Source organism: Ranitomeya variabilis, chromosome 2 (assembly GCF_051348905.1).
Source record: "Ranitomeya variabilis isolate aRanVar5 chromosome 2, aRanVar5.hap1, whole genome shotgun sequence".
In the NCBI taxonomy this organism is placed as follows: domain Eukaryota; kingdom Metazoa; phylum Chordata; class Amphibia; order Anura; family Dendrobatidae; genus Ranitomeya; species Ranitomeya variabilis.
In genome coordinates this window covers 721,663,179-721,686,467 of record NC_135233.1, presented here as the reverse complement: position 1 = coordinate 721,686,467, position 23,289 = coordinate 721,663,179, and the positions used below count along the sequence as shown (strand labels likewise).

Genomic DNA, 23,289 nt, shown 5'->3' with positions numbered 1-23,289 from the left:
ACAGTAGTATATTTTCCATTGGTTGTTACAAAAACAAGGTTATGCTGGAAATCATAGACCATTGAAGAAAATAGTAGCCCATGATCCATCATATCCCCTTAATCAATAGGACATGTATAAAGTTGGATTCAAACCTGGCAAAACAAAAAATTGTGACTTTGGTTCAGCTCTGCCAAAATAGACGGAGCTGGGGTGGAATTACCCCATCAAATTCATCTGATCTACTAGCATTTTCTACACCAGAAATACTACTCCAATTCCTGACTAGCCCCTTAATGATGGCCAATACGTCTTTTTACCGACCTGAGATATAAGAGACTAGTGTCCACCAACTGGTGACAATCCAGCAGCTGTCCACTGTGCACTATAGCTGACAACTTGTTGCATCAGCCACGATCAGTGTTGGCACCAACCATATCTATTTAACCCCTTAGATGCTGCTATCAATAGTGACCACATCATATAAAAGGTTACCAGAGTGTGGTGGCTTCTTCTTTATCCCCATCGGCACCCTGAGATCATGGTTCTGTGGTCCTGATGTTTCCCTTGGCAATTCACGACCAAATAGCGGCTTTAGAGTCTGCCGGCTACAGTGACCTGTTTAGAAGTTAGCGACATTTAGGTGGTAAAAATACACTTTCATTCCTGTCATGTCACTTTGCATTAATTCCTGAAAATCACTTGAAGGGATAATAAAATACCTGACAGCTGTTTTCAGTATGTCGAGGGGCGATGTTTTTAAAATGTTATCATTTTTGGGGGGTTTCAATATAGGATCCCCAAGTCACTTCAAACATGGATAGGTCGTAAATTTCCTTGGAAAAAATGAAAAATTGCTGCTACATTTTCAAACCTCCTAAAATGCTAAAAAAATAAAGTAACATTTTACAAATTGTGCTGATGTAAAGCAGACACGTGGGAACTGTTATTTATTAATGTTTTTCTGTGGTATGACTATCTGGATTAAAGGGATAATCATTTAAAGTTTGAAAATTCCTAATTTGTTTTACATTTTTGTCAAATTTCTGATTTTTTTTTATAAATAAACACAAAACATATATAAAATATAATGTGTCTCCAAATCAACGGGATATGTTGAAGCGTTCCAGAGTTATTACCGGTCAGATTTTAAAAATTTGGCCCAGTCACTGAGGGGCTAGGGTAGCATTTCTGGTGCAGCACATGCTGATGCATGCTTCTTACTAGGGGTACCGAATTCATTAAGTGACGTGTGCCTCTTAATGAATCCGGCCCACTGTACTCTGTAAAGACTAGTGTAGCGCAGGCTTGCACAATGCCAGTCTTTATGAGGTGCCCCCTAAGAGTCATATATTTGTAAAACTATCAAAATACTTACATATCAGACTTAAGAAAAAAATTGCAAGATGTTATTACAGCAGCTCAAGCACCCCCACTATTGCCATCCCCCTCTTCCAGGGATTATACTTGCCCGCCTATCTGATGGAGTGTTCATATATTTTGGGACAGAATTATTCTTTGTATATAATCTGACAACCACAGCCCAGTCCTTGGCTACCTAGAACTAGTCATTCTTTTTCTCATTCAACACTCAATCTTCTTGGCCACAAAAGGTCTTTTGAGGCATATTTAGACGTCTGACTGGTACACTTTTGCCAAGTATTGGTAACTGTTGGGCACCTCTTCATTTTCTGTTTTTATTGAATTTTATCTTAAGACTTGAGGAGATGAGTGCAAAGACAAATATGGGTTATTAAATAAAAGCCAAACCTGCATAATACCCTTTTGCACTATTTTAAATCCAAGCTTTATATGTACCCTGATGGCACTACTTGTATGGCTATTTAAGTCACTAGCATTATGCTATTGTCTTAGAGTGCAGGTGTTGAGTATGTCACCACGGAACAGACAGACCAACTGTTGAGGGAGTTTATTAACAGGCATAACATTCTCCTCGCAGGGAGAAAAGAGTAGGACATAAACTAATAATATAACCGTGGAAATATATGGAAAGTGGTATACGTTTCCAGACAGTCAAACAGTGTAGCAGTAGTAAACGGAATTTCTTGAGAAAACACTTATCAGTCTGATGAGGACTTGCTTGTAGGGTCGTCTTCTCCAACATAGGCACTGAGAAACAGCGGCACTTGTCAACTCTGAAGTCTCTCCTCTGTCTCCTGGGAACTGGAAACTCCGGGGTTAAATCTGTGCAGTCTCTTCTCAGGGTGAAACTGGAAGCAGGAAGTAGAACATCCACACTGCTGCATGATTCTCTGTATGTTAAGCTGACATTCTCTCTGCAGTAGCAATGCTACACACAGTAAGCAGTTTACTTGTCACACTCAAGGGGTCTCGGCTTGTCACTGCGGTCATCGGGGCTGCGCGCTCAGGTCACTGTCTCTGCACTGTCAGGAGGAAAGTCTCCTCTGATCATGGAGGCTTCCGAGTCCACACCCTCACATCCAGCCTTCACTATGGCTCGTATCTCAGCCTCAGTGCCCTCACGGGGAGTACTCTCTCTCTTGGAGAGCGTGGCGCTGCAGCCTGTTTTCTCTCTGGCGCGCTGTCCCCTCTCTCTGGCACGCTCTGCTCTTGCACCCTCTGCCTGCCTGCTCTTTTGGACCACCGCCCCTTTCACTTCCTCTCTGCCCCCAGCAGTCACATGGTCTCCTCCGTCCAGGGCAGAAAGTCCTCCCCCCAACAACCCAGCTGTCCGGCTAAGTGGTTTCAGGTAAGGAGCAGGGAAAGCAAGCTCCTTTGGGCTCTTCTTCCTCTTCACCCCCTTACACTATTATAAGTCATGTAGATACTTTATATTTATGCAGCAGTTCATGAGCATGATGGGCATGGTTGACCCAGGTCTTAAAGAGGTTGTCCACTACTTTTTCATTGATAACCTATCCTTAGGATTGGACATCAATGTCTGATCGTCCCGGGTCCTACACCCAGCACCCCCACCGATCAGCTGCTATTGGTGCCGATGGCTGTCTGTCTTCTGATTGTGGCCACCGCAGGGTACTACACATCCTCCTCCTATCGATTTGGACAACTGATGACAGCTGCTCGGCAGGGGCCTGGGTGTCAGATCCCAAATGATCAGATATTGATGACCTATTGATGACCTATTTCATTCTGCAAAATTTTAAACAATACATAGGCTTTGAAATGTTAACCTGAAAAGTGACCAGACAGCTACTACAGATGTGCCTCCGTAATGTGAACACCTATCAATGCCAGCACTGCAACAGTGTCACAGATGTTCACCAAGCAGATGTGTCACTTCTATCAACAGGAGTGGTGTGTTCTAAAGCTGCGACTTGGTGGGAGAACATATATTTGATCAGAATAATATTCTGTTTAAAGTATAACGAATTCTCAGCTGTTGAACAGTTACATATTTCATCTCTCACTATTAATTTGTTCACAGTTAGTATATAAAGGTCGGATTTACAGAAAAATATATGCAAACTCATACTGTTAACGATATTAACATGCTCCTCTTGAAATACTTGTTTAGGTAATATAGTGAAAAATCGCCATATGAAAGATGATCACTGCAATATTCAAGGACACAGACAACTTAGAGGGATTTTTTTTTACTTAATTGCATATATCTTGTATTTAAAATAATTTGTATAATTAAGTTCCATTAACTAAAATATTCACGATTTGGTTTTTAAGGCTATCGATTTCCCTGATTATTGCTGTTGAATAAAAACCGACACTGTTTATGACCACAAATCAATGGAGAGAAGAACATTCATGTGATCATAAATTAGGTGAAAGGAGCTCCGTAAAGACTGATAAAGGAGTTATAAACTCTCACAGAAGGGGCTAACTGATGGATTATTAGTTAATAATTGTAAACATAAGAAAATGTTTCACAGTTATACAAAAGGAAACGTCTTGAACCTCTTCATGATTTCATAAGTTGTCATAACACATTCATTATATGGGCAGCATGGTGGCTCAGTGGTTAGCACTGTAGCCTTGCTGAGGTCCTGGGTTCAAATCCCATCAAGTACAACATCTGCAAGGAGTTTGTATGTTCTCCCCGTGTTTGTGCAGGTTTCTTCCGGGTTCTTCTCCGGTTTCCTCCCAAATTCCAATAGGATAGGGAATTTATATTGTGAGCCCCAATTGGGACAGCAATAATAATGAATGTAAAGCGCTGTGTAATATGATAGCACTATATAAGCAGTACATAATAAAGGAAAAAAAATGATATCACTTACAATATTCAGGGTAAAAAATGAATATCTAATGCAAATCACCTACGTGATGATGTATTAATTAAATTGTGCTGAATAGTTTGATATGTATTTAGTCAATTGTAGCAAAAGCTGCATCACCTCCTGCATACAAATATTAATGATGAATTATGCATATCCTTATTTTTATCCTCCGCTTTTATAAATATTCAGTAACATAATGTTCTGAAAACTACTAGTATAGCCAATCTAATTTGTCAGGAATCTTATTAGGCTATAACATTACTTTGGAAGCATACCTATCGACACAAAAAATACACCTCCTTAGGCAGCAGTAATACGAAATGTACGCGGAGGCATCTGTTTAACTCCTAGGACTTGAGGCATTAATAAATGGTGGACATAAATGTGACTAGAGATTTCACTCCTTGGGGTTGTATTCACACTTGCTGCGGCCCTAGGCTGCAGCAGCTACTGTACTGTAGATGGATTTTTGCAAACACCATTAAGATGAGTAGAACAGTCACAGAAAATTCTGCAACAAATTTTCAGCCTCTGAATATACCGTATCAAATAGCTTTGTACAATAGAATTGTCAAGTACAGTATAAAATACTTCCATTTGGTACCCAAACAATACTGTATTATTTTATTCAATAACATTCTTAGGTGCCTGAAAGCAATTCATAATAGTTAACAAAGCTGAATTTTAGTTGTGTAAAGTGAGCGTATCATACTTTACCAGTAAGAAAGTGCATTTTAGTGTTTGCTTAGTGTTGCATAGAATTTAAGGGGCTGTTAAAGTGTTTTCACCAGACAACTGGTGCAAACACTGTGAAAAGTCACCAAATTTTTGTGCTATGTGAAGTGGCGCAAAAATTTGGTGACTTTTGCCATTTTTACTCCAGTTTTAAGTAAGTCACCAAAAAGGGTGGAGCTGGTGGGGTGGCTATGTCCTGCTGTCAAATTCAGCAAAATTGTTTGAGTTTCTTAAGCCAGAAATGTTACTCCACAGTACAGTATCATCTGTGCCAACTTATGTTTGAACCACGAGGCGGCGCCGTGCCTTTATTGCAGGTGATGCTAGACAGTATCAGTCCTGTTTTATTCCTTGGACTTTTGTGCCACTAGATCAGGGAAAAATTAGGTTATTTGACTAGTTTTGATTACTCCTTTCTGAGAGCCCTGGGTGGGGTTGCTTACTATTTAATCCCCTGGGTCTTTGGCTTCCTCTGCCAGTCAATAAGTTTTGCTACCTGGCTTGAGCTAGTCATTGCTTGTTTTGCTTTCCTGATTCTTTCTGTTTTCTGACCTTGGCGTAATTTGGACTATCCTCTTGTTTTACAATTTTGTTGCAGTTGTGACCTCTTGGCTTTGACCCTGCTTGGCAATCCTTCCTGCCTCTGGTTCACTCCTCTGGATGGAAGCACTTCCGTGGAAGCAATTTACTGCACCTGTTGCATGACCAGAACCCTGTATAGGGGTAAGAGGGTGAAGGGGTTCCTCTAGAGTGTGCCATACAGAGTTGTTTGTGCCAAATCTGTCTGAGGTAGCCTTTATGAGCCTGTGGCGTGTGACAGACATGACATGCACTCCCTGACAGGAGTAACATTTCTGGTAATGAAAACAACGAAATTGAAAGAAAGCGCAATAGGGTCTTAACTGGTAACAAAAAGATGTCAAGGAAAAGAATCAACTCACCATATAGAGTTCATACAGAGCAACATGTAACTGGCATGAAATAGATATCAGCTGCTGATGAAGAGGTCCTGCGTGACCTCAAAACACGTTGACCATGTAAACCTATTTAATTAATTAATTTTTTCCATTGGAAACTATTGTGGATTCAACATTAGCAGCGCAGGAGTGACATCTCCCTCTCGATCATTTCTGGAGATGCGCACGCTACTGATAAGATGCGCCAAATTCATTAAGTGGCTTGTTCCTCTAAATTAATTTGATGCATCCTATCCCTTATATTAAATACAAGTCTTAATGAATTGGGGTCCAAGTGCCCAAAGGTGCACCCTCAATCATTCAGATTCTGACATGCCCAGTTATTACAGATAATCAAATTGATTCAATGTGAATTGAAATTGAGTCAAATTTCATGAAATTCTCGGGTCCTGGCAAGTTGAAACAACTTGAGGTTCGATTTGTGTGAATCGCTAAAAAAATGCTTGCTGTCCATATACAAATTACAGAAGATTGTGTAAGTCAAATAAAGTTGACAGTACCTCAGGTGTGACCATGTGGACTTCTCCATGATGCTTTAAAGCTATCAGATCACAGCCACCAGGAGCGACTATCATTGCCTACATAAAAGCCTGAGCAGGGAATGCAGTAGCTATTAGGGGTGATTTTAGGATAGTCTGCTCAGCAATGAAGACAGGAAAACACAGCCATAAAACATTGAACAAAACCTCCAGACAGCAATATATTCAATAACTGCAGCACTAAAGAAGTTAATAGTATATGAACAATACAGGGAGACAATTTATAGTGGGAGAGAGAGAGATAGGAGAGGTGGCAACAATAACAGTGTTATTGCTCAGTAATGTGATGTAGTTGGCATATGTCCTACTACAATTTAATTATAATTCCATATTTTTTTCTTCTTTCATAATGTACTAAAAATGTTTTTCTGCATTTCTTAGACATTTGTTTTTGTGAATGGGAAATAATAAAAAATTAAAAAAAATAATAATAAAAAAAAAAAAAATACAAAAGAAAATTTCCCAAAATCCAGACATTTAAGTACTACTCTTCATCTTAAAACATGCATTTAACTGAGCATATCTGTTTTTGCACTCCTTTTCACTAGTCCAATCTGACAAAGGTACATGCCACAACTATTCTGTGGCCTGCTGACATAGTTTGCTTTTTGTATATGTACCTACCTACCTACCTACCTATCATTTATTACATCCTTTTTGCAATAGTTGAAAAGATTGTCAAAGGTTGATTATAGTGTTGTACAAAATGTATGGTAAAAAAGGGCTATGGCAATGGATGATGCAGTGAAAAAACAAACATATCACATTTAAAAATGTTGGAGCCGTTAGCTGTGGAGTACCGCTAAACTTCAATGAGTTTACTGTAGCAGACTCAGGTGGCCATATACCTTTAGATGACACCAGAGTTACCAACCTTCCAGAAATTCCAGGACACTCTGCAAAAATAGGTCACCTTTTTGTCCTGTACTTAAAAAAATATAAGGCATCTATGATTTTTTTGAAGCTGAAGAAACTTTTAAAGATTTTGACTGTACTTATCATCATGTTACAGTTTACAGTGAATGCAGCTGATGTCATGATATCAAAATTTTGGGCTGTACAGTAGATATGAATCAGTTATAATTAATGAAGAGCGAGCACTAAAATTCTCGTTGGATTGCTCTGGTGCTTGATTCGAGTAACAAGTATATTGGAAGTCAAAGGCAAACTTGAGCACATTTCCGATAAACCTTCCCAGGAGGACTGGGGGGTATTAAAATCATTGAAATGGATGGGAAAAGTGCTCAAATGGAATGGGAATTAGATAGGGAAGATGCCTGGATGCATCTCTGACTCCCATGCCGCTGCTGGGAACAATGTTATCAGAGTATATTACACAACTCTGTTTGTTAGGGAATCCCCACATGTATTCAGCCTGTCTATCAGCCACAAATCATCCATCTGTGGTGGTGACACAAACTAAATCTCCGAGCACTAACAAATACTCGGAGACCACCTGAGCATGCTCGGGAAATCTCTAGTAACGAGTATACTCGCCCATCACTAATTAGTAACAATAAGTATGAGGGCACGACCTAATAGTTATGGGACCATCCGAGTTCATACTAGTATATGATCAAGCAAGAAAGAGAAGAAGTTTGCAAATGGCAGATCAACTTATAAAAATATCAATTTATTTATACAGATAAATGCAAACCAGAAAAGAACACAAAACATTAAAAACAATTAAAAAGTCTAAAAGCCATAACAATGATACACATGGATGAGAGAATATAATAAAACTAGCACCTAACCACATTAGCCAAGCATATGTATATGACACACTAGGCGTCCATAGGTCATATCCGTACTTGCCTATTGATATGCCCTATGGACACCTTGTATGTTACTTACATTTGCTTGGCTAATGAGGTTGCATACAAACACCACGGATTTCAGTGAAAAAAAGCAAGCTTTACTGAAACTTTTTCCATAAAAATGTGCATTATTCTGATTAGCTCCTCCTGCTCTATAACATCCTGTCTGCAGATCAGATACCATTTTCAACATGACAGGTTCTGAGACCTGCTGAATCACACACTGATTACTGTATGGAGCCGACTAGCAGAGATCTGTTTTTGAACTTTCTCAATATGATTCTACGAGACTCAGAATGAGGCTAGAAAGTCTCAATCTGACTCTCTTAGGCTACGTTCACACGATCCTTTTTTCCGTCCTTTTTTTTTCAGGTCCTGTTTTGAAAAACCGCAGCTAAAATCCGCACTGATTTTTCGCTGCGGTTTTTGATCCTTTTTCTTCTGCGGATTCCACTGCGGGTTTCCAACTGCAGTTTCCTATTGGGGCTGCTGGAAACCCGCAGCAGAATCCGCAGAAAGAATTGACAGGTACTTCTTTTTTCTGCAGGCAAAACCGCTGTGGATTTGCCGGGGGAAAAAAGGATCGTCGGCACAGCGGGTTTTGTTTTCCATTGGGTTACATTGTACTGTAACCTACATGGAAAAAAGCTGCGGATCCGCAGTGCCAAATCCGCTGCGGATCCGCAGCAAAAACCGCAGCGTGTGAACATACCCTAAGACGTACATTCAGAGAGTAAACACAGCGATTCGACAGGTTACAAACTGGTCTCTTGATACTGGAGTGGTCCAGGGCATCACTGAAACCAGGAGAAGATGGCGACTGTTGAGTATGTTAATACCTTCATGACCATTACATACATGCATACATACCTAAGCAAAGGGGCAAATAGAAAAAAATCCACGGCAGTGGTCTTTTAAGGCTTTCTGTGTTATTATTGAGAGTATGGCAGTTAGCTCCTAAGCTTTCTCTAGTAGCGGCAAGAGCCAGCCAGAGAATTATGTTTTGATCTTTATCATAACAATAGAACTCTGATTGCTATGACGATATATTAATAGATTAATCAGAACACAATTTTAAACCTATTTAGACTAAAAAAAATAAGATTAAACAGTATTTAAGAACAGACATTTACCTTAATAATTGTTCTTTTACAAGGCTGATGTCAAAGTTGACTTTAAAAATGTTCCAAGGTAACCTTGATATGTTTAGAATATTTACAATCAAAACTTCAATAAAATAAATTGGATGACATATATTAAAATAGTGTATAGTATTAAACTGTATCACTATAACATTATTTAAATTTCAGTCCAAAATTCTTTAGTGGTTGAATTCATATCATATCTTTAACCCCTTCATGACCTTGGGATTTTTCGTTTTTCCGTTTTCGTTTTTCGCTCCCCTCCTTCACAGAGCCATAACTTTTTTATTTTTCCGTCAATTTGGCCATGTGAGGGCTTATTTTTTGCGGGACGAGTTGTACTTTTGAACGACATCATTGGTTTTACCATGTCGTGTACTAGAAAACGGGAAAAAAATTCCAAGTGCAGTGAAATTGCAAAAAAAGTGCAATCCCACACTTGTTTTTTGCTTGCCTATTTTGCTAGGTTCACTAAATGCTAAAACTGACCGCCATTATGATTCTCCAGGTCAGTACGAGTTCATAGACACCTCACATGTCTAGGTTATGTTTTACCTAAGTGGTGAAAAAAAATTCCAAACTTTGCAAAAAAAAAAAAAATTGCGCCATTTTCCGATACTCGTAGCGTCTCCATTTTTCGTGATCTGGGGTCAGGTGAGGGCTTATTTTTTGCGTGCCGAGCTAGCGTTTTTAATGATAGCATTTTGGTGCAGATACTTTCTTTTGATCGCCCGTTATTGCATTTTAATGCAATGTCACGGCGACCAAAAAAACGTATTTCTGGCGTTTCGATTTTTTTTCTCATTACGCCATTTAGCGATCAGGTTAATGCTTTTTTTTATTGATAGATCGGGCGATTCTGAACGCGGCGATACCAAATATGTGTAGGTTTGATTTTTTTTTTATTGATTTATTTTGATTGGGGCGAAAGGGGGGTGATTTAAACTTTTATGTTTTTTTTATTTTTTTCACATTTTTAAAAACTTTTTTTTTCACTTTTGCCATGCTTCAATAGCCTCCATGGGAGGCTAGAAGCAGGCACAGCCCGATCGGCTCTGCTACATAACAGCGATCATCAGATCGCTGTTATGTAGGAGAATTGCAGGTGTGCTGTGAGCGCCGACCACAGGGTGGCGCTCACAGCCACCGGCGATCAGTAACCATAGAGGTCTCAAGGACCTCTATGGTTACCATTCAGAAGCATCGCCGACCCCCGATCATGTGACGGGGGTCGGCGATGACGTCATATCCGGCCGCCCGGCCGGATGCGGTAGTTAAATGCCGCTGTCTGCGTTTGACAGCGGCATTTAACTAGTTAATAGGCGCGGGCAGATCGCGATTCTGCCCGCGCCTATTGCGGGCACATGTCAGCTGTTCAAAACAGCTGACATGTCCCGGCTTTGATGCGGGCTCACCGCGGAGCCCTGCATCAAAGCAGGGGAGCTGACCTCGGACGGTATAGTACGTCCAAGGTCAGTAAGGGGTTAAAGGTGCCTTTGCCCACCAAACTGCATGCTTATCTTCAGACGACCATAACACTAAAAAACGTGTCTGCGAATTGAGATACTGATTTGGCTTTTATCCTAAGTCATATTGCACGACTCGTTAAAGGATTGATTGTGACTTGTAGGATCGCTACTTCCAATAGGTGGCGCTGTAGAGTTTAAGTCCTCTTTTTCTCAGAAGAGGCAATTTGCATACTAAAAAACATAAAATTCAGGCCACCTGCAGCCACAACAGTTCACTGAAGATTTATAGAGAGCTCCTATTGCAAGAAGAAAACAAATCTGTATTTAGTAAATTCATAAGCTTATGTTTTATTTAACTCAACGTCCACATAAACCTGGAAATGAAGTACTGTTCACTTTATACAAAGGCCGATAATCACATATTTTCTCACTTGAGAAAGCGTGACAAAATGAGGCGTAATCACTGTATGGATATACATGGGTAAGTAAACATAAAACGGACCTGGAAAGAATTGCCCTTAGGGCTGCTTTTGTTATGGAGCATGCGTTAAGAATTGTATTCTCTCATGTTGGAGCAAAAAAATCTAATGCTATATTTCAAATGAGTTCTTTAAGGAGAATTTCTGTGAATTGTGGTACAAAAGGATTTCTCATCACTAATGTGATGAGAGGCATCAAAGAAGAGATTACTATATAGTTATCTGTAGTTTTTATTTATTTTATGTATACTTTCAAATTAACGTTCTTCTCTATTGTTTTACACAGGTATATATCTATCATAACAGTTGCAAGCTTTTCCTATCTGCATTTCTAATTATCTAAAATTAAAAGAATTGCAATCAATCAATGCTAAATATTGTTTCAGTATCTTGCCATTTTTAATTCTTTACCTACCAGCTAATGTAAACTATATCCATCAGAATTGCCCAATAATTATTTCTAAAATGCAATTATTTTTGAAATGGGAATTATCTTCCTGCGGCAATAGAGTTATCATCTTGCAAGCACCTTTCAAATCACCGGCATAAGCTCAGACAATACGTGCGAGGAATGTATGGATACCCTTGGGTGTCAGGAGTTTAGATGATGTATATTTCAAAGGATTCACTGGAAGAGACACAGGCTTCAAAACAAGGAAGGTAAAGATTTCTTATATACTGTAAAACAAGCTTTAAATATAGACACACACACCTCAACAGAAATTACAACACCAAAAAAAAAACTTGTGGAATTATGGAAATCACAGGATGGATAGATACACATTAGTGATATTTAAATGATGAGAAAATGGAAGCAATATTTTCCAAACATCTCGATTTATTCAGCATCAAGTATGAGCACCATATGCAGAAATACATGCACTTACATGAGTTGACATGCTATATACACTGCTCAAAAAAAAAAAATGGAACACTAAAATCCCACATCCTAGATATCACTGAATGAAATATTCCAGTTGTAAACATGTATTCATTACATAGTGGAATGTGTTGAGAACAATAAAACCTAAAAATGATCAACGTAAATCACAACTTATATCCCACGGAGGTCTGGAGTTGGAATGATGCTCAAAATCAAAGTGGAAAATAAAGTTACAGGCTGATCCAACTTCAGTGGAAATGTCTCAAGAAAATGATGCTCAGTAGTGTGTGTGGCCTCCACATGCCTCTATGATCTCTCTACAATGCTTGGGCATGCTCCTGATGAGGCGGCAGATGGTCTCCTGAGGGATCTCCTCTCAGACCTGGACTAAAGCATCCGCCAACTCCTGGACAGTCTGTGGTGCAACGTGACGTTGGTAGATGGTGCAAGACATGAAGTCCCAGATGTGTTCAATCGGATTCAGGTCTGGGGAATGGGCGGGCCAGTCCATAGCTTCAATGCCCTCATCTTGCAGGATCTGCTGACACACTCCAGCCACATGAGGTCTGGCATTGTCCTGCATTTGGTGGAAGCCAGGGCCAACCGCACCAGCATATGGTCTCACAAGGGGTCTGATCTCATCTCGGTACCTAATGGCAGTCAGGCTACCTCTGGTGAGCACATGGAGGGCTGTGCAGCTCTCCAAAGAAATGCCACCCCACGCCATTACTGACCCACTGCCAAACCAGTCATGCTGAAGGGTGTTGCAGGCAGCAGATTGCTCTCCACGGCGTCTCCAGACTCTCCACAGGGCCCCAGTGGCAAATTTGCCAATCCTGGTGTTCTGTGGCAAATGCCAAGCGTCCTGCACGGTGTTGGGCTGTGAGGACAACCTCCATCTGTGGACATCGGGCACTCAGACCATCCTTATGGAGTCAGTTTCTAACCGTTTGTGCAGACACATGCACATTTGTGGCCTGCTGGAGGTCATTTTGCAGGGCTCTGGCAGTGCTCTTCCTGTTCCTCCTTGCACAAAGGCTGAGGTAGCGGTCCTGCTGCTGAATTGTTGCCCTCCTACGGCCACCTCCACATCTCCTGGTGTACTGGCCTGTCTCCTGTAGCGCCTCCAGCCACTGGATATGCTGACAGACACAGCAAACCTTCTGCCACAGCTCGCATTGATGGGTCATCCTGGATGAGCTGCACTACCTGAGCCACTTGTGTGGGTTGTAGAGTCCGTCTCATGATACCACGAGTGTGAAAGCACAGCCAACATTCAAAAGTGACCAAAACATCAGCCAGAAAGCATTGGTACAGAGATGTGGTCTGTGGTCCCCACCTGCAGAACCACTCCTTTATTGAGTTTGTCTTGATAATTGCCAATAATTTCCATCTGTTGTCTATTCCATTTGCACAACAACATGTGAAATTGATTGTCAAACAGTGTTGCTCCCTAAGTGAACAGTTTGATTTCACAGAAGTTTGATTTACTTGGTGTTATATTCTGTTGTTTAAGTGTTCCCTTTATTTTTTTGAGCAGTGTATATGGTTATTAATGGTTGTCTAAGCAATAGTCTGCTGCGCTGAATGTACATGGGCATACAAATTCTTAATATCCGCTGCTGGTGGCCCCCTTTGCAATCACCAATAAATGACAGCCCAGATGTGCACGATGGGAGACAAGTCCAGAGAAGCTGCAGGCCATAGTAGCACAATATCATGAACAACATGCGGCCTGGTGTTGTCTTGTTGAAAAAATTGCAAAGGGACACATTGGAGAAATAGGGATGGTTTGATGATTGATCCATTCTGTACTGCAATTGAAATTGGACTTTACATACCCAAAACAAGGCATCAAACAGTGTTCACACAAACCATCAGAAGGTGTTTGCATGACATTGGGCTACAAGTCAGATGTCCAGTTACAGGTGGTTTATTGACCTCACCCAACCACTTTCAAAGGCTGTCATGGTGCAGAGCAAGATGGTAATGATAGCTGGAAAGAAGGTCTGTCCTGTTCAGTAACAAGCCTATCTTTGTTTTGGATGCAATTTTAGCCAGAGATTGGTCTGGTGACCATTTGGGCAATGTGGTGTGGGGAAGCATCCTTTAACCGGACACCACTAGTCTTTACATACCAATAGTCTATGATTGCCTTAACAGAACATACAAAAGACAGATCTGTGCCATAATAAAATTTCAAGTGTTTTTTTTTTAATTTTGTAAAAATTAAATACATTAAAAGATATGTCATTGAACAAGGAATACCTCAGGGGAGATAATAGACCTGCATTTCTGTAGATAGGTAAACTTACAACCATGCATGTGAAGAAAGTGTTTTTGTGTGTATGTATGTATGTATATTTTTATATATATATATATATATATATATATATATATATATATATATATAGCTACCCACCTATTTCACTATTTCACTACAACAAATATGACTTATAATGCGGTCTGACGATTAACCATCATCAGATTGAAAGCCAAATATCAAATGAACTTAGCTATAAAATCATAGCCACATGTACTTAAAGTAATTTAAATGCTAAGTTTGCGCATAATTTTTGAACCTTGAACCTATTATTTCACAAAGTTAAGATTGCTCTTTCATAGAGTACTAGATGGAGGCCCGATTCTAACGCATCTGGTATTCTAGAATATGTATGTATGTACGTTGTGAGTGGGGGTTAAATTCCGCGCCAATATCGCTGATTGGTCGCGCCTGGCTGGCCGATCAGCGAAGCGTGGTTCAAATCTGGTGCCAATTCACGGCTGGACTGCGCCTGTCGCTGATTGGTCGTGGCCAGCCGGGCACGACCAATGACCGAAGCGGTGTTTAAATACCGCGCCATATCGCTGATTGGTCGCAGACGGCTGGGCATGACTAATGACCGAAGCGGTGTTTAAATCCCGCGCCAATATTGCTGATTGGTCGCGGACGGCCGGGCATGACCAATGACCGAAGCGGTGTTTAAATACCGCGCCAATATCGCTGATTGGTAGCTCACGGCCGTCCGCGACCAAACACTGAAGGGGTGTTTAAATCCCGCGCCAATATCGCTGATTGGTCGCGGACGGCCGGGCATGACCAATGACCGAAGCGGTGTTTAAATACCGCGCCAATATCACTGATTGGTCGCGCACGGCCGGCTGCAACCAATCATTGAAGCGGTGTTTAAATCCCATGCCAATATAACTGGTCGCGCCCGGCCGGGCACGACTAATCAGCAAAGCGTGGTTTAAATCCCGCATCAATTTGCGGCTGGACTGCATCTGTCGCTGATTGCTCGCAGGATGTCTGGGGTTCGGGGTGCTGGATGTCGGGGGTTCAGGGTGCAGGATATAGTACAGCCACATAGTATATAACACAGCCACGTAGTATATAGCACAGCCACGTAGTATGTAGTATATAGCACAGCCACAGCCACATAGTATATAGCAGCCACGTAGTATATAGCACAACCCATAGTATATAGCACAGCCACATGGTATATAGGCAGCATCAATAGTAAAAAGTTCATCACACAGTGTTAATAGCAGCGTTAACAGACTGCGTTACACCGCGTTATGCTGCGGTGTAACGCAGTTGGTTTAACGGACTGCTAAAACGCTATGTGGGCGGCGGGCACTGACTGGGGGGGAGTATGGAGGGGGCACTGTTATGACCCCAGTGGACAGGGTCTCAGAGGAACGTGTAAGTCTGCGAGATTCAAAAATCCAGCTCATAGGGCTGTGGTAACTGGGTTGACCAAATAGCTACTCCTAACGCCAACACTAGAAGTAGCCGGGGATCATGCCTACTGATCGCTAGATGACTCGCGCCAGCCGGAGAATCTAACTACCCCTAGGAGAAGAAAACAAAGACCTCTCTTGCCTCCAGAGAAAGGGACCCCAAAGCAAGATACAAGCCCCCCACAAATAATAACGGTGAGGTAAGAGGAAATGACAAACACAGAAATGAACCAGGTTCAGCAAAGAGAGGCCAGCTTACTAATAGCAGAATATAGCAAGATAACTTATCTGGTCAACAAAAACCCTATAAAAATCCACGCTGGAGATTCAAGAACCCCTGAACCGTCTAACGGTCCGGGGGGAGAACACCAGCCCCCTAGAGCTTCAGCAAAGGTCAGGATACAGATTGGAACAAGCTGGACAAAAATACCAAACAAAACAAAAGCAAAAAGCAAAGAAGCAGACTTAGCTTGAAATACAGGAACCAGGATCATAGGACAAGAGCACAACAGATTAGCTCTGATATCAATGATGCCAGGCATTGAACTGAAGGTCCAGGGAGCTTATATAGCAACGCCCCTGAACTAACGGCCCAGGTGAGGATATAGGAAAAGACAGAAGCTCCAGAGTCAAATCACTAATGACCACTAGAGGGAGCAAAAAGCAAAATCACAACAGTACCCCCCCCTTAGTGAGGGGTCACCGAACCCTCACCACGACCACCAGGGCGATCAGGACGAGCGGCGTGAAAGGCACGAACTAAATCGGCCGCATGAACATCAGAGGCGACCACCCAGGAATTATCTTCCTGACCATAGCCCTTCCACTTGACCAGGTACTGAAGCCTCCGCCTGGAGAGACGAGAATCCAAGATCTTCTCCACCACGTACTCCAACTCGCCCTCAACCAACACCGGAGCAGGAGGCTCAGCAGAAGGAACCACAGGCACAACGTACCGCCGCAACAAGGACCTATGAAACACGTTGTGGATAGCAAACGACACAGGAAGATCCAGGCGAAAGGATACAGGATTAAGGATTTCCAATATCTTGTAAGGACCAATAAAACGAGGTTTAAATTTGGGAGAGGAAACCTTCATAGGAACAAAGCGGGAAGAAAGCCACACCAAATCCCCAACACGTAGTCGGGGACCCACACCGCGGCGGCGGTTGGCAAAGCGCTGAGCCCTCTCCTGTGACAACTTCAAGTTGTCCACCACAAGATTCCAGATCCGCTGCAACCTATCCACCACAGAATCCACCCCAGGGCAGTCAGAAGGTTCCACATGACCCGAAGAAAAACGAGGGTGGAAACCAGAGTTGCAGAAAAACGGCGAAACCAAGGTGGCGGAACTAGCCCGATTATTAAGGGCAAACTCAGCCAACGGCAAGAAGGTCACCCAATCGTCCTGATCAGCAGAGACAAAACACCTCAAATAAGCCTCCAAAGTCTGATTAGTTCGCTCCGTCTGTCCATTAGTCTGAGGATGGAAAGCAGACGAAAACGACAAGTCAATGCCCATCCTACTACAAAAGGATCGCCAGAATCTGGAAACGAACTGGGATCCTCTGTCTGACACAATATTCTCAGGGATGCCGTGCAAACGAACCACGTTCTGGAAAAACACAGGAACCAGATCGGAAGAGGAAGGCAGCTTAGGCAAAGGAACCAAATGGACCATCTTGGAGAAGCGATCACATATCACCCAGATAACAGACATGCCTTGAGACACCGGAAGATCAGAAATGAAATCCATGGAGATATGTGTCCAAGGTCTCTTAGGGACAGGCAAGGGCAAGAGCAACCCGCTGGCACGAGAACAGCAAGGCTTAGCTCGAGCACAAGTCCCACAGGACTGTACAAATGACCGCACATCCCTAGACAAGGAAGGCCACCAAAAGGATCTGGCCACCAGATCTCTGGTGCCAAAAATTCCTGGGTGACCTGCCAACACCGAGGAATGAACCTCGGAAATGACTCTGCTGGTCCACTTATCAGGCACAAACAGTCTGTCAGGTGGACAAGAATCAGGCCTATCAGCCTGAAATCTCTGCAACACACGTCGCAGATCAGGAGAAATAGCTGACAAGATAATACCATCCTTAAGAATACCAACAGGTTCAGCGACTCCAGGAGCATCAGGCACAAAGCTCCTGGAAAGAGCATCGGCCTTCACATTTTTTGAACCTGGTAAATACGAGACAACAAAGTCAAAACGGGAGAAAAACAATGACCAGCGGGCCTGTCTAGGATTCAGGCGTTTAGCAGACTCGAGATACATCAGATTTTTGTGATCAGTCAAGACCACCACACGATGTTTAGCACCCTCGAGCCAATGACGCCACTCCTCAAATGCCCATTTCATGGCCAACAACTCCCGATTGCCCACATCATAATTTCGCTCCGCAGGCGAAAACTTCCTAGAGAAAAAGGCGCAAGGTCTCATAACAGAGCAACCAGGGCCTCTCTGCGACAAAACGGCCCCTGCTCCAATCTCTGAAGCATCCACCTCAACCTGAAAGGGAAGCGAGACATCAGGCTGGCACAAAACAGGCGCCGAAGTAAACCGACGTTTCAACTCCTGGAAAGCCTCCACGGCAGCAGGAGCCCAATTAACCACATCGGAGCCCTTCTTGGTCATATCCGTCAAAGGTTTCACAATGCTAGAAAAGTTAGCGATAAAACGACGGTAGAAGTTAGCGAAACCCAAGAACTTCTGAAGACTCTTAACTGACGAGGGCTGAGTCCAATCAAGAATAGCTCGGACCTTGACTGGGTCCATCTCCACAGCAGAAGGGGAAAAAATGAACCCCAAAAAGGGAACCTTCTGTACACCAAAAAGACACTTTGAGCCCTTGACAAACAAAGAATTTTCACGCAAAATTTTAAAGACCATCCTGACCTGCTCCACATGCGAGTCCCAATTATCAGAAAAAACCAGAATATCATCCAGATAAACGATCAAAAATTTATCCAGATAGTTCCGGAAAATGTCATGCATAAAGGACTGAAAAACTGAAGGGGCATTAGAGAGCCCAAAAGGCATCACCAAGTACTCAAAATGACCTTCGGGCGTATTGAATGCGGTTTTCCATTCATCCCCTTGCTTAATGCGCACAAGGTTGTACGCACCACGAAGGTCTATCTTGGTAAACCACTTGGCACCTTTAATCCGGGCAAACAAGTCAGACAACAGCGGCAAAGGATACTGAAATTTGACAGTGATCTTATTTAAAAGCCGATAGTCAATACAAGGCCTCAAAGATCCGTCCTTTTTAGCCACAAAAAAGAATCCCGCACCAAGAGGGGAAGAAGACGGACGGATGTGTCCTTTCTCCAGAGACTCCTTGATATATGAACGCATAGCGGTATGTTCAGGTATCGACAGATTAAACAGTCTTCCCTTAGGAAATTTACTGCCTGGAATCAAATCTATTGCACAGTCACATTCCCTATGAGGAGGCAATGCACTGGACCTGGACTCGCTAAAGACATCCTGATAATCAGACAAATACTCCGGAACTTCCGAAGGCGTAGAAGAAGCAATAGACACAGGCAGGGAATCCTCATGAATACCACGACAGCCCCAACTAGACACTGACATAGCCTTCCAGTCAAGGACTGGATTATGGGTCTGCAACCATGGCAGCCCCAAAACAACCAAATCATGCATTTTATGTAGAACGAGAAAACGTATCACCTCGCGGTGTTCAGGAGTCATGCACATGGTAACCTGTGTCCAATACTGCGGTTTATTTTCTGCTAATGGCGTAGCATCAATACCCCTAAGAGGGATAGGATTTTCTAATGGTTCAAGAATAAAACCACAGCGCTTAGCAAATGAGAGATCCATAAGACTCAGGGCAGCACCTGAATCTACAAACGCCATGACAGGATAAGAAGACAGTGAGCAAATCAAAGTTACAGACAGAATAAACTTAGGATGCAAATTACCAACGGTGACAGGACTAACAACCTTAGATATACGTTTAGAGCATGCTGAGATAACATGTGTAGAATCACCACAGTAGTAGCACAAGCCATTCCGGCGTCTATGAATTTTCTTCTCATTTCTAGTCAAGATTCTATCACATTGCATCAAATCAGGTGTCCGTTCAGACAACACCATGAGGGAATTTGCGGTTTTTCTATCACATTGCATCACATCAGGTGTCTGTTCAGACAACAACATGAGGGAATTTGCGGTTTTGCGCTCCCGCAACCGCCGGTCAATTTGAATAGCCAGGGACATGGTATCATTCAGACCTGTGGGAATGGGAAAACCCACCATAACATTCTTAATGGCCTCAGAAAGGCCATTTCTAAAATTAGCGGCCAGTGCACACTCGTTCCAATGTGTCAGCACGGACCATTTCCGAAATTTTTGGCAATACACCTCAGCCTCGTCCTGGCCCTGAGACATAGCCAGCAAGGCTTTCTCTGCCTGAATCTCAAGATTGGGTTCCTCATAAAGTAAACCGAGCGCCAGAAAAAACGCATCAATATCAGCCAATGCCGGATCTCCTGGCGCCAACGAAAAAGCCCAATCTTGAGGGTCACCCCGTAAGAATGAAATAACAATTTTTACTTGTTGAGCAGAGTCTCCAGACGAACAAGGTTTCAGGGACAAAAACAATTTACAATTATTCCTGAAATTCCTAAACTTAAATCGGTCTCCTGAAAACAGTTCAGGAATCGGAATCTTGGGTTCAGACCTAGGATTTCTGGTAACATAATCTTGTATACCCTGCACACGAGCGGCAAGCTGGTCCACACTTGTAATCAAGGTCTGGACATTCATGTCTGCAGCAAGCTTAAGCCACTCTGAGGTAAAGGGGAAAAGAAAAAAAAAAAAAATGAGAGAGGGAAAAAAAAACTCAAAATTTTCTTTCTTATAATCCCACTTCTGCAATGCATTAAACATTTAATACTGCCTGGCATACTGTTATGACCCCAGTGGACAGGGTCTCAGAGGAACGTGTAAGTCTGCGAGATTCAAAAATCCAGCTCATAGGGCTGTGGTAACTGGGTTGACCAAATAGCTACTCCTAACGCCAACACTAGAAGTAGCCGGGGATCATGCCTACTGATCGCTAGATGACTCGCGCCAGCCGGAGAATCTAACTACCCCTAGGAGAAGAAAACAAAGACCTCTCTTGCCTCCAGAGAAAGGGACCCCAAAGCAAGATACAAGCCCCCCACAAATAATAACGGTGAGGTAAGAGGAAATGACAAACACAGAAATGAACCAGGTTCAGCAAAGAGAGGCCAGCTTACTAATAGCAGAATATAGCAAGATAACTTATCTGGTCAACAAAAACCCTATAAAAATCCACGCTGGAGATTCAAGAACCCCCGAACCGTCTAACGGTCCGGGGGGAGAACACCAGCCCCCTAGAGCTTCAGCAAAGGTCAGGATACAGATTGGAACAAGCTGGACAAAAATACCAAACAAAACAAAAGCAAAAAGCAAAGAAGCAGACTTAGCTTGAAATACAGGAACCAGGATCATAGGACAAGAGCACAACAGATTAGCTCTGATATCAACGATGCCAGGCATTGAACTGAAGGTCCAGGGAGCTTATATAGCAACGCCCCTGAACTAACGGCCCAGGTGAGGACATAGGAAAAGACAGAAGCTCCAGAGTCAAATCACTAATGACCACTAGAGGGAGCAAAAAGCAAAATCACAACAGGGCACTGACTGGAGGGGAGTAGGGAGCGGCCATTTTGCGGCCGGACTGTGCCTCGCAGTGGGATATCAATTGGTTATAACCATATGGTTAGGTATGATACAAGCAGATATTTATTTGATACTAGCTGTACTACCCGGCTTCGCCCGGGGTAATAACTGCTGTTAGCAAAATAGAATGTGTTAACAAAAATTTATTCTGCACAAAAAAAACACAAAACAAATAGATAGAAATGTAATTATTAAAAGGCAAAAACTAAGCTAATAGAAACACTTTACAACATATATTTCAACACCAGAGATATTCCACACAGATTTAACTAAATTGGCCAAGTAATGTGAAGTAATCTTCTACTACTTATTCGAGAGCCTTTTGATAAACGACATTCTTAGTTTTTCCTTCAGGTGCAAAGACAAACAGATTTTTGGCTGTTCCAACTCTTGAACAGGCCACATAAAGTTGACCATGAAAAAAGCATGGAGATTGTAAATCTAAGCTAGCTGAAGAGCCCGGCGTTGCCTGGGCTTAGTAAATATCTGTGGTTAGTTATAGCACCTCAATTCTCTTATTTTCCCATCACGCCTCTCATTTTCCCCATCACATCTTTCATTTTCCCCCTCACATCTCTCATTTTCTCCCTCACACCTCTCATTTTCCCCCTCACTCCTCTTATTTTCCCCCTCACTCCTCTCATTCCCCCCTAACACTTGTCATTTCGACCTCACATCTGTCATTTTCCGATCACTCCACTATTTTCCCTCACTCCTCTCATTTTGCACTCACACCTTTTCATTTTCACCTCACACCTCTCATTTTCACCTCAGTATATACATGTTTGTCATCTCCCTTATATATAGTATACACCTGTATGTCATCTCCTGTATATAGTATATACCTGTATGTCATCTCCCCTGTATATAGTATATACCTGCTGTGTGTCATCTCCCCTGTATATAGTATATACCTGTATGTCATCTCCTCCTATATATAGTATATACCTGTATGTAATCTCCTCCTGTATATAGTATATACCTGTGTGTCATCTCACCTATATATTGTATATAGCTGTGTGTCATCTCCTCCTGTATATAGTATATACCTGTATGTCATCTCCTCCTATACATAGCATATACCTGTATGTCATCTCCTCCTGTATATACTATATACCTGTAGGTAATCTGCTCCTGTATATAGTATATACCTGTGTGTCATCTCCTTCTGTATATAGTATATACCTGTATGTCATCTCCTGCTGTATGTAGTATGTACCTGTATGTCATCTCCTCCTCTATATAGTATATACCTGTGTGTCATCTCTCCTGTATATAGTATATATCTGTGTCATCTCCTCCTGCATATAGTATATACCTGTGTGTCATCTCCCCTGTAAATAGTATATACCTGTGTGTCATCTCCTCCTGTATATAGTATATATTTGTATGTCATCTCCTCCTGTATTAGACCTCGTTCACACGTTATTTGGTCAGTATTTTTACCTCAGTATTTGTAAGCTAAATTGGCAGCCTGATAAATCCCCAGCCAACAGTAAGCCCACCCCCTGACAGTATATATTAGCTCACACATACACATAATAGAC

The 23,289-nt window shown here is 42.2% G+C and overlaps 1 protein-coding gene and 1 long non-coding RNA gene across 4 annotated transcripts in view; one reads left to right on the top strand and one right to left on the bottom strand.

Moving 5' to 3' along the window:
- SLC35F1 (solute carrier family 35 member F1) overlaps positions 1–23,289 on the bottom strand; it is a 642,523-nt gene that overhangs the window by 283,352 nt on the left and 335,882 nt on the right. The gene's annotated exons all lie outside the window — the stretch shown is intronic.
- Positions 5,544–23,289, top strand: part of LOC143809867 (uncharacterized) — an 88,908-nt gene continuing 71,162 nt past the window's right edge. For 2 of the 3 annotated variants that reach the window (XR_013222495.1, XR_013222496.1), the window contains exons 1-2: positions 5,544–5,672; positions 11,882–12,032. This is a non-coding gene — a long non-coding RNA (uncharacterized LOC143809867). The remainder of the gene's footprint in view (positions 5,673–11,881; positions 12,033–23,289) is intronic. The other variant, XR_013222497.1, reaches the window with a different exon arrangement.